We start from the raw sequence: 12,194 nt of genomic DNA, 5'->3' as shown, positions 1-12,194 counted from the left end.
GCTCCGCTCGCCCCGTGGCGGCATGAGAGCGAGCCTGTGATTGGACAGGGACCGGCGGTGAAAGGTTAATCCCGGCCCCCCAGCCACTCAGGAGCAGGGAGACAGCGAGTGCGCGCGCCGAGGCCGAGGCGGTGTTTGCGGCCCAGTGCCGAGACTGGACCCTAGTGGCCGGGAGTCTTTGGGGCCTTCGGGAACCCGCGCGCCGAGGCCGGCTAAGTTTGGCTGACTGTCTGAGCTCTCGGAATTCGGCTGCCTCCATTGTTGCCCCTTCTGGCACCCACAGACCGTAACGTGGCCGTAATTGTTCCCCAGAGAGCCTAGCTTCTCTCTGAGCACCTCCCTCCCCTTTTTAAAGTACCTTCCCACTCGCCTGCGTTTCCCCGCGTTAGTGGTGCAGGGGCCTTCGCATTTGGGGAAATAACAAACACCCACTTCCGCCCCCCACCCCAACTGGGATCCCCAGATAATGAGAAATAGACGGTGGCCCTCTGTATGTACACTGATCGTTTGCATAGGTCGGAACCCACCCACCACATCTCGTAGCTGGGAATTAAAATATCGGTGGGAGTTACATAAGTGACTGGCTTAAAGAACATTGTCTTAATTTATCCCCAAATGTAGACATCTGTTCAGTGGACTCCCTGATAGGCCAGTTTGCTCCAGGTGAGGTGCGCTCACAGCAACTGCAACCGTGTTTCTTTCAGCCCATGGGCGTGAGCAGAACCTACTCTGCGCCCGTGCTATCTGGGCTGTGCTGTTCAGTTTGGGGCCACCAGCCCCGCATGGCTCCTGAGCACTTAAAGTATGGCTAGTCGGAATCGAGGTGTATGCGTTCTTTACCAAATAATGTTCAAAAAATTGTTACATGTTGAAGTGATAAACGTTTTTTGATATATTGGGATCAATATATCAAAATATATAAAAATATCAGTTTTATTTATTTTTTAGTGTGTGTCCTACAGAATTTTAAATGTCATATGTGACCTGCATTATATTGCCATTGGGCAGGCTGATCTAGGGCTTGCATGCCTGTGATCCTTACATGCACCCTGTAAGGTAGGTGCTTTAACTGTGTGCACTTTGTGAGATAGGTGCTGAAATTACTTCCTTTTTTTTTTTTTTTCTTTTGAGACGGAGTCTTGCTCTGTCGCCAGGCTGGAGTGCAGTGGCACGACCTGGGCTCACTTGTGCAATGGGCTCCCTGCAATCTCTGCCTCCCAGGTTCAAGTGATTCTCCTGCGTAAGGCTCCTGAGTAGTTGGGATTACAGGGGCCCATCACCACACCCAGCTAATTTTTGTTATTTTTAGTAGAGACGGGGTTTCACCATGTTGGCCAGGATGGTCTGGATCTCTTGACCTCGTGATCGGTCTGCCTTGGCCTCCGGAAGTACTGGGATTAGAGGCGTGAGCCACCTTACCCAGCCTGCTTCCTATTTTAATAGATGAAGAAGTGGAATGACTTCCAGCAAGTAAGTAGCCAGTAAGTGAGCAACTGAGATTTGAACCCAGGTAGTCTGGCTTTGAGGCTGGTGTGCTCAATCATCACTGTGCTAAAATTTTGATAATATATTTACTATGAATTGGCTTAAAGTTTCACTTGAAGATAGCATATTCATGGGCAAAATTAGGAAGTAGGATGCTCCTGGCAGACCTATGTATTAAAAAAATAGTTTCTTAAATGTCAAGCGCTGTGAGCATGTCATACCTCTAAGTCCCCAGTCATACATATAAGGCTTTCTGGAGATAATTCTTTATGAGAAGGACAGCATCTCAGTGTGGGGATAGGCACTGGCCTCGACTGGCAGTGGAAATTTGTGGGCTGGTACAACTTCAGCCCCTCTGGTTGTCCTCTCGCAATCTGTCAAGACTAGCCAGGCTGCTTGCACCATCAGCAGGTTTACCTGACTTTTGACTTTTTATTTTTATTTATTTATTTTTTTTTTGAGGCAGAGTTTCGCTCTTGTCGCCCAGGCTGGAGGGCAATGGCGCAATCTCGGCTCACTGCCACCTCTGCCTCCCGGGTTTAAGCGATTCTTCTGCCTCAGCCTCCTGAGTAGCTGGGTTACAGGCGTTTGCCACCACACCCGGATAATTTTTGTATTTTCAGTAGAGATGGGGTTTCACCATGTTGGCTAGGCTGGTCCCAAACTCCTGACCTGCCTCGGCCTCCCAGAGTGCTGGGATTACAGGCATGAGCAGCCGGTTTATCTGATTTTTATCAATTTCAGTTTTTATTTTTAAAATAAGTAGTACATCCATATTGTTCATTTATCAGAAAACCTATAAAAGATACACAGTGGAAAAAGACCTCCCTCACACCTGTCCTAGTGTCACAAATAGGTGACCACTGTTTCCTGCTCATTCTTCAAAATGTTTATGTATATACAAGCCAAGATATACTCTTTGTGTTCCTTGTTTAGAAAAATGCCAGCATGCGGTACATATTTACTCCACCTTGTGTTTTTCACTTAATGTATCCAGAGGACGTGTTTATAGTAATACATACAGAGCTCCTTGCTGTTTTTTTCCAACCCCCTTAATATATTATTGCAGGTATATCCATACCATAATTTACCAATTCTCTATTGATGTATATTTAGACTTTTGGAATTAAATGTTGATCCATTTGGAATCGATTTAATATATAGGGTGAGGTATGGATCCAAATTAATTTTTTTGTCCAGGTGGCCACACAGTCATTTATTGAGCAGTTCAATTCTGGACTCTGTATCCATTCTAATGGTCTATTCATGCTTCACTTGCTGGTTTGTTTTAAATCCAGAGACATAAAATCTTGTAAGGGATATTGTTTCACACTTTGTTTGGATCACTAGAAATCTTAGAGCCAATATTTCAGCCCATGTTAAGCAACAGTATAGTACCATGTGGTATGCATTTTCTATGGGCTAATTTTTATTTTCCCTTAGCCCTGATTATTTCCACAATTTGGTTTATTTTTTGTAGAACAAGCCAGGATTTCAATATACCTTTAAGACTCTCTGTTTGCAAGTAACAGAAACCAACCTGAACTAGTGCAACCAAAAAGGGAGAATTTATCATAATGATGTAGGTGCTTCCCACAAAAGCCGAGAATAGGAATACAGCCACATCTTAGCAAAAACTAGAACCAGTCATTGGAAAGCTTCCAGGAACCCAAAAGGTACTCTCTGTGCCCCTCCTCTGTGATTGTTTTCTATATATCTCTACTAACTTGTTCTGTCTGCTTTTCCATCTACATGGGAGAATATAGCCACTCCCATACTGGACTGGGCTGTCAGCTCAGTGGGGAGTCCGAGCCCAAACAAGGAAGATGGGGCAGCAGCCCTGCAAGGCCCGACAGCTGATTACATACAGGAGAACTACACAAAGAAAAACTATATTGAGGGTAATGGGAGCCAGATTTCTCCCTGTTGGAGAAGGGAGTTACAAGTACAGAGATAAGAAAAGCAAGAAGTTTGTGTGATTGGATTGGAATTGGAGATATTCATGTAAAATCATGGTTCTTAATACATGTAGATATAAAAATAAATATAAATGTAAAAGTGTGTTTATATATATTTTGTGTGTGTGAGATTTTGAAATATATATTTGGTCTTTGACCTCATTTTCTGGTGTACAACTCCTAAATTCCTTACAAACACCAAAGTGATGTCTTTTGTATGCTAGTGAGTTGGCTGGTGGCAGGGAGCCCCTAGGTAATTTTAGGATGGGGCTGGTCATCAGAAAGACCAAGGCAGACTCAGAGGGTTAGACCTTCAGCCTATCCCCAACTTCTTGGAGAGGAGAAGGGTTGAAGGTCAAGTTATCACCAGTGGCCAACAGTTTAATCAGTCATGCCTTATCTAATGAAGCCTGCATAAAACCCGTAAGGACAGGGTTGGAGAGCTTCTAGATAGCTGAACACCAGGAGGTTCCTGGGAGGGTGGTGCACCCAGGGAAGGCATGAAAGGTTTGAGCCCCTTCTCCCATACGTCATCCTATTTATCTTTTCTTCTATATTGTTTGTTAAATCCTTTGTAAACATAAGTGTCTCAATGAGTTCAGTGAGCTGCTCCAGCAAATTAATCTAACCCAAGACGGGGTCATGGGAACAAGAACTTGAAGCCTGTCAGAAGTTCTGGAGGCCCAGACTTGGGACTGGTCAGTGGCCAGCGACAGAGTGGGGCAGTTGTTGGGGGTGTCTTGGGGAGTGAGCCTCAACCTGTAGGATCTGATGCTATCTCCAGGTTAGAAGGGAATTGGAGGACACCCCGTTGGTGTCTGCTGCAGAATTGATTGCTTGCTTGGTGTCTGGGGAAACACCCCCCGACATTTGGTCACTGAAGTCTTCTTTGTTAATTGTTGAGGGTGAGGGAATAGGGTGTGTAATTTTTCCACAGTCAGATACACACACACACACACACACACATCTATCAATGTGTGTACATATATTTCCTAGGCCTACCCAGTGGGAAGGCCTTGGTGCAGCAACACCACATTAGCCAAAAGAACACCTAACACCTAGCTCTAAACACCATTCTCCATGAAAAGGAAACAGGGCTCTTTAGAGAAGTGACTGATTTTAGGATTGGGCCAGAGAGAGTACAGTATGAGACTGGAACGTCTTGTGCTAGAAAGTGTGGAAATGCTCAGGAAATGGTGGAGACAGTTCAAAAGGACAAAGCAGTCAGCCTGAAGAGGCTCCTGTTGGCCAAATCTGGGACAATTTGAACATCGAAATCATAATAGCAGGAGATTATATCCCATGGATTCAAATGGAATCCATGAGTCCACACTTTTTAAAAAAATAAATGGCAATAAAGAGCTCCTCTTTAGAATATAATTCAATAATACATTTTGAAAAAAGAATGGAATTGTAACCCAGTCATAGGTTCAGTAGCCCACTGCTTGCACAGCACCATTAACAAGAGTGAGGTCTGCTATAAAGAAAGTGACTTTTTATTCCAAAGCTTAACATAGGGGGAAATGTGCAGATTCCTGCCTTGAGGGTACTGATTTGCTTTTGGGGCAGAAAGCAGGGGCTTTTAAGATGGGATTTGGCATGAATGGCATGCAGGGGAGGGAGCAAGCAGGTGAGGGTCTATATGACTCTCCTTGGAGCTTTATCTACCAGGTGTTTGAGCTGGCACCATGGCAGGCAGAACTAGACTGTAAAGTGGCCATTGTCTGAGATGCTCTCAGAAATGTGATTCCCAGTGTTGGAGGTGGGGCTTGGTGGGAGGTGATTGGATCATGGGGGTGGTTTGCTCATGGGTGTTTTTTCCATTCCCTGGGTGATGAGTGAGTTCTCACTTGGTTCATGTGAGATCTGGTTGTTTAAAAGAGTTTGGGACCTCCCCCTTCTCCCTCTCTTGTTCCCACTCTCACCATGTGACACACTGGCTTCCCTTCACCTTCTGCACTGATCGAAAGCTCTCTGAGGCCTCACCATAAGTCCACTAGATGCTGGCATCATGCTTGTACACCCTGCAGAACTGTGATCCAGTTAAACCTTTTTCTTTTCTTTTTTTTCTTTTTTATTATACTTTAAGTTCTAGGGTACATGTGCACAATGTGCAGGTTTGTTACATATGTATACTTGTGCCATGTTGGTGTGCTGCACCCTTCAACTCGTCAGCACCTATCAGCTTGTCATTTACATCAGGTATACCTCCCAATGCCATCCCTCCCCCCTCCCAACCTTTTTCTTTATAAATTACCCAACCTCAAGTATTTCTTTTTAGCAAGGCAAAAATGGACTAATACAGAAGATCAGTACTAAGGAGTGGGCATTACTATAAAGACAGTTGAAAATGTAGAAGTACCTTTGGAGCTGGGTAACAGGCAGAGGTTGGAAGAGTTTGGAAGGCTCAGAAAAAGACAGAAAGATGAGGGAAAGTTTGGAACTTTGTAGAGACTGGTGAAGTGGTTATGACCAAAATGCTGATAGAGATATGGACAGTAAATAACTTGGTTTTTATTTCACAGACTCACAGGTAAAAGAATGGCTCTCCAGATGAGACTTGGGTCTAGGGCCTTTTGAGTTAATGCTGGAACAAGTAAGATTTTGGGGAGCTATTGCAAAGGCATGATTGTATTTTTAAATGTAAGAAGGACATGAGACTATGGGGTTCAGGGGTGGAATGATATAGTTTGGATGTGTGTCCTCTCCAAATCTCATGCTGAAATGTAATCCGCAGGTTGGAGGTAGGGCCTGGTAGGAGGTGATTGGATCATGGAGGCGGGTCCTTCACAAACAGTTTAGCACCATCCCTTTGGTGATGACTGAGTTCTTAGTTCACGTGAGATTTGGTTGTGTAAAAAAGTTGAAGACATCCCTCTTCTCCCTCTGTTTATTCTGCTGTCACCGTGTGATACACTGGCTCCCTCTTCATCTCCCACCATGGCTGAAAGCTCCCTGAGTCCTCACCAGAGCCAAGCAGATACTGATGCCATGCTTGTATAGCCTCCAGATCTGTGAGCCAGTTAAACCTCTTTCCTTTATATATTGCCCAGCCTCGGGTGTTTCTTTATAACGATGCAAAATGGACTAACATACTCTGCCTTATAAGTACAGATCTTCTTCTTAAGCAAACAATAAATTCAGTCTTTTCATTCAAATACTAAGGGGTGTCCTCTTCCTTGGACAGTTGTCAGTGCCTGCTAACATCCCAAACTAGCAAGGCCTCACCCACCCTGATCAGCTTTAAGGGAATACTTCCCCCAAGAGAGTTCCTTTCCTGGGGGAATTCTGAGTGTCACCTGTTAAAATATTTTTTCTGATTTGTTCAATATATATTCATTGAGCACTTCCTTTGTGTGAGAAATTGTTTTAGGGGCTAGAGCTACAAAGTTGAAAAAATAAGATGTGGTCCGTATGTTCATAGAATTCACAGTACAGCAGGAGCAAAATGACAGTATCAATGAAGTTTGATGATTGCTGTGATAGCAAATGCACATGGATGGATACGGGGCCACATAATTAGGGGACTCCAACATAGTCCATGGCGTCAAGGAAGGTCTTCCTACGTAGAGAATCTACCTGTAGCACTGAGACCTAAAGTACTAGTAGCCAGGTAAAGGGCACAGAGTGTTCCAGGTAGAAGGAATAGCATGCCCAAAGTCCAAAAGCAAGGAAGTCTGACTTCAAAGAACTGAAAAAGAAGTCCAGTATTTACCTAACACAGCACAAGAGATAAGAGAGAGACAGGAAAACGTCACCAAAACACAAAGGAACTCGTATCATGTTAAGGATTTGCTGTTTCACCTAAAAGACATATCCTATTAGTTCTGTCCCTCTAAAGAACCCTGACTAATACAGGTAGTAATGTTTGCTCATTTGCCACTCAGTTCCTGCTGTACTCAGTTTTGAACGGACCATGGACTGGTACTGGTCAATGACCTAGAAGTGGGGGACTCCTGGTGCAAAAGATGTAGTAGCGGCTTTGAGGATAGTCTTAATGGGAGAGAAATATCTGAATCAGAGACATTTGGACAGTAAAAGTGTGAATGGTTTACTCTCTTTTGTTTTTCTGAAATGGAGTCTCACTCTGTCACTCAGGCTGGAGTACAGTGGTGCGATCTCGGCTCACTGCAAGCTCTGCCTCCTGAGTTCAAGTGATTCTCCCGCCTCAGCCTCCCAAGTTGCTGGGACTACAGGTGCCTGCCACCACGCCTGGCTAATTTTTTGTATTTTTAGTAGAGATGGGGTTTCACCGTGTTAGCCAGGATGGTCTCGATCTCCTGACCTCGTGATCCACCTGCCTCAGCCTCCCAAAGTGCTGGGATTACAGGTGTGAGCCAGGGCACCCGACCTACTCTCCTTTTTTATAGTTGTGGTTGCAAGGCCCCCAAGACTTTATCTTCTAGAAAGTAGAAGATGCAACTAGGGTACGACATTGCCACGCATTAGAGCTTGGAAATCTGACCAAGGGCCTTCTTCGTCATAATTAACATTGACAGTCTTGCCCGGGCACCGTGGCTTATGCCTGCAGTCCCAGTACTTTGGGAGGCCGAAGTGGGCAGATCACTTGAGGTCAGGATTTCGAGACCAGCCTGGCCAACATAGTGAAACCCCAAAACTACTAAAAATGCTTGTTTTTTGTGCTACCTTACCTGCAACCTAACCTTCCTGTCCATCTCTGCCTCACACATCTTTTACTAGAGGGTTGTTCACAAAAGTTTGAAACTTGTGTGTATGCAGTAAAGGACACATTTTATCATCAGTTTGGTTGCTCTTTGATTATCTGCAGGTACAAAATGACCCGAAACATTAAGAGATACCCTGTTATTTCTATTAACCATAAGGAAAAAGAGTTCATTATAAGATATATTTTATCTTTGTAAATTATCATTAATCTTTCAAGATTGGCCAAGGCAAGCAGGTAATTACCAAGCTTCCACCTTACCTGGTCACGGGCTAACCTGGACTTTGCATTGTCCCATACCCTTTCTGAAAGGCTGCCTGCCTTCTTGGTTTGCAAAATATGAAACTCAACCCACAGTCCCTATATAACCTTTCCCCGCTCACCTTTCAGAATGAACATTTGAACCTATGTTTACCGTTTTAAGGCTAACTTAAATTTTAACACTTCCTATAGCATCTACTCAGCCAAACTGTCCTTCAACCAAAATCTCTTTGATGAGTCTAGAGTTGAGAAAACTGCTCAGGAGAGGGAGAGTGCAGCGGCTTCACTTCAGCTGCCTCTGGGTAGGATCCTGACTCACCCTTGTTCGTTGTAGATTCTAGTATCTACGTGTCTGTCAAAGTCATTCTGCTCATCCCATGGCTGGATCATTTGGCCACTTTCTGAGTCACATTAAACACATTATGTTTAATTCAAAAGAAAGATTCTTTTTGAATAGTTAATTCTTCTTGTTCCAGTAATTCATTCCTTCATTCTTCAACAAACATCTTTGGAGCACTGGTCATGCTCTAAGACTGCCCAGGAGACTGGGAACATAATGGAGCATAAGCCCTAGTGTGTCCAGTGGGAGGGCAGGATGTTATGACCCCTAGTTTATCTCTGTCCCCTGCCCTCCCACTGGACTGTGAGCTTCCCAGGGTCACACATGTGGACTTATTCTCCATTATGACTTCAGTCTCTCAGAGAATCTTAGGCACAAGTTACAAAGGCTTTTTTCTAAGGGTTAATGATCTTAAAATCAGTAAACCAGTTTTTTTTAGTGATCTCTGGTAGTTTGCTTAATATAAAGAAATCTAATTATATAACTTTCCTAAAGGTTATCTATTTTAAAAACTCAGCAAAAGATGACTTAGTTTTTGAGATAAATAATAATAGTAGTGATGCAGTAATGATAAATAACATGGAGAGAGCATTTTTTTTCCTTTAGAGATGGGATCTCACTGGGTGGCCTAGGCTGGAGTGCAGTGCTTATTCACAGGCATGATAATCGTGTACTACAGCCTCAAACTCCTGGACTCAAGCAATCCTCCTGCTTCAGCCTCCTGAGTAGCTGGGACTATAGGTGCATGCCACCACACCCAGCAGACAGGGCACTTTTTATGTGCCATATATTGTATCAACGGATGGATCGTAATCACTTGATCATTTCTTCTCCTGAATCTCTTATCTTGGTTAAAAGTGCCTGCTGAAGTCCAGTTCGTGGCTCAGTATGGTGCATCCCACGGGTGAATTTGAACTCTCTCTTGTGATTCTGTTTCCTCCTCTGTGTACTGTTATTACCTGGTTCTGATCCTCTATTTCTCCATTTTCCGTCTCTCTAACCTGCTGTCCTAACCTGCTACCATCTACCCTCTCCTTTGTTGCAAGCAAAGGCTATTGCCCCAGGTGACTGCTCTCCTGTCCCTGCCCTGTATCAAACCTCTCAATGGCTCTCCAGTGTCTGCAAACTTTTTACTCTCGAGTTCAGAGTTTTCAGATGCTGGTTCCTGCTTATGTAACTTCTTGCATTGCTAAGAAGTTAGCCTTCTAACACCTTACTAAGATTTGGCCACATCGGGCTGCACTGTTTCCTACACACGATGAAATTTTGCACCTCCATGCAGTTGTTCATGCTTTCCCCCTTGCCCACAATGCCCTTCCTCTTTCTGTGCCCTAGAAATCCTGCCATTCTTCAGTGTTTATCTCAACTGGTCTCCTCCTTTGGGAGGTTGCCCCTTTCTGTGACCTGATACCATACTTGCTCCAGACCCCACTCCCTGCAGCAGAAAGAATTTCTTCCTTCTCTCTGCTTCCAAGGCACACTACATATACTTTTATTCTAACACTTATCACAGGGTATAGTTTTTCTTGAGTATCCATTTCATCTACCAGACAAAAGTTCCTTGAAAGTTCTCTTAGTTCAGAAAATGAAATCTGGCCTGTGCTAGGCACAACTGCTGTAAACAAATGACCTGGTCCTTCAAGGAAACTGAAGGCCCTTTCCTTGCCTTCCAATGGTGGTCAGCCTGGGATAAATGAGAGCACCACTGGCCTCTCCTTGCCCTTTCCCCTGCGTTTCCATTTTCCTGCCCATCTCTCTAACACTTTCCAAACGTCCTTCCCCCACTCATCGCTTAATTGTATCCCACTCCAATGATTATGGTTTTAGGTAAAGCAGAGTAACTCTTTTACACTCTAAAACCTTGGCTTTTCTGAGTCAGCATAAAGTCAGCAGATCACCAAACGTCAGCCTGGACTAGGGGCTGCCCTCAGACTGCTCACCTAGGAGCTCCTTGAGGGCAGCATCCTCATGTTAATTATATTTATATCCCTCAGAGTCTAGCAAAAGGCTCTGAGCATGACATCACTTACAAAACTTCTGAATTCATTATGAAAGTCCGTAAAGACGAAAGCTAGAGATATCCAATTCAAAGTATTTACAGTAGATGGAGCTATCTATTTCACTGTGGTCCACTCTTGTATTTCATGTATCATATAAAATTATTAACATTCTGGCAATTAATCAGGTCATACTTTTTGAAGAAGCATATTAAAAACTATGAGACTTGCCCTGTTTTTCTTGTAAGCTATAAGTTGCTAGAAAATGTTATTGAAGTGTTTCCCTAAATATTGTATTGTTATTAAAAGCAATTGATATAAGTAATTGAAGACCTTAGAAGCCAGAGATACAATGAAATCTTCAAGACCTCAATAGATGAAACGTGCAAAGGACATTTATATTTCCTGTAAGGGCAGCCAACATATAAACAGAGAGGTCAACCCTCCCACTTGTCATCTTTAAAAAGGTAAAAAAAAAAAAAAAAAAAAAAAAGGTTATTAGTTTGCAAATATATTTCTAAAATATATTTTCTAAATTAACCAAAAATGTAAGTGCCCAAATCTGATAAAGTTCTGTTGAAACTGTTAACATTCATAGTAATGATAATTGCTAGTCTTATCATTCGATAGTTTGATAGTTCCTTTCCCAGTATTTCTGACCTCATCAGACTAGATGTGGGAAAATGGCAAAGACCAAAGGAATATGTGTACAGTCATTTCAACAGCAAGATTCGTGAGTAGGACACATCATTTTCACTCAACAACTTATTGGTCAGAACCTAGTCACATGGCCACACTGAGCTGCAAGAAACACTGGGAAATAGTCTTTGCAGGAGACTAGGGCTGAGCTAAATACCTAGCATAGTTCACAAGATACAACTAGTAATCTGCCATCACAGGATATTTTTAAACTTTTTATTATGGAAAATTTCAAGTATACAAAAAAAGGTATAATGAACTTTAGTGTATCCATCACAAGTCTTCAACCATTACCAACATTTGCCAATCCTGTTTCCTCTCTCCCCCATCTTCACTTTCCCACCCACTATATTTTTTTCCTGGGTTTCTTTAGTTGTTGTGAAATATACATAACATAAAATTTGGATTATTTTTAGCATGCCAGCTTACCCATGAATACGTCAAAATGCATCTCTGATAAACCCTTTTTTGCTTTATCATCTGCCATTTTCACACATAAGATTAATAATTCATTAATATCATCTAATTTCTAGCCTATATTAAAATTTATCCATATGTCTAAATAAATGTCTTTTTATAGTTATTCAAATCAGGGGCCAAAGTCCATAAATTACATTTGGTTCTGTCTTTAAAAGTTGTTTATTTTGGGCCGGGCGCGGTGGCTCAAGCCTGAAATCCCAACACTTTGGGAGGCCGAGACGGGCGGATCATGAGGTCAGGAGATCGAGACCATCCTGGCTAACACGGTGAAACCTCGTCTCTACTAAAAA

General features: G+C 43.0%; 1 protein-coding gene and 1 long non-coding RNA gene across 2 annotated transcripts in view; one reads left to right on the top strand and one right to left on the bottom strand.

Annotated features, from left to right (window-relative positions):
• DICER1 (dicer 1, ribonuclease type III) overlaps positions 1-438 on the bottom strand; it is a 72,223-nt gene extending 71,785 nt beyond the window's left edge. Inside the window, exon 1 of the mRNA XM_011951518.1 lies at positions 359-438. The gene's annotated coding sequence lies outside the window, so the exon portion shown is untranslated. The remainder of the gene's footprint in view (positions 1-358) is intronic.
• Positions 439-1,094: 656 nt separating this feature from the next.
• Positions 1,095-12,194, top strand: part of LOC105518502 — a 23,259-nt gene continuing 12,159 nt past the window's right edge. Inside the window, exon 1 of the long non-coding RNA XR_001002846.1 lies at positions 1,095-1,470. This is a non-coding gene — a long non-coding RNA (uncharacterized LOC105518502). The remainder of the gene's footprint in view (positions 1,471-12,194) is intronic.

The sequence above is a fragment of the Colobus angolensis genome, unplaced genomic scaffold (assembly GCF_000951035.1).
Source record: "Colobus angolensis palliatus isolate OR3802 unplaced genomic scaffold, Cang.pa_1.0 Scaffold32, whole genome shotgun sequence".
Lineage (NCBI taxonomy): Eukaryota > Metazoa > Chordata > Mammalia > Primates > Cercopithecidae > Colobus > Colobus angolensis.
The sequence above is the reverse complement of the archived record's forward strand: the minus strand, read 5'-3'. Positions and strand labels throughout refer to the sequence as shown.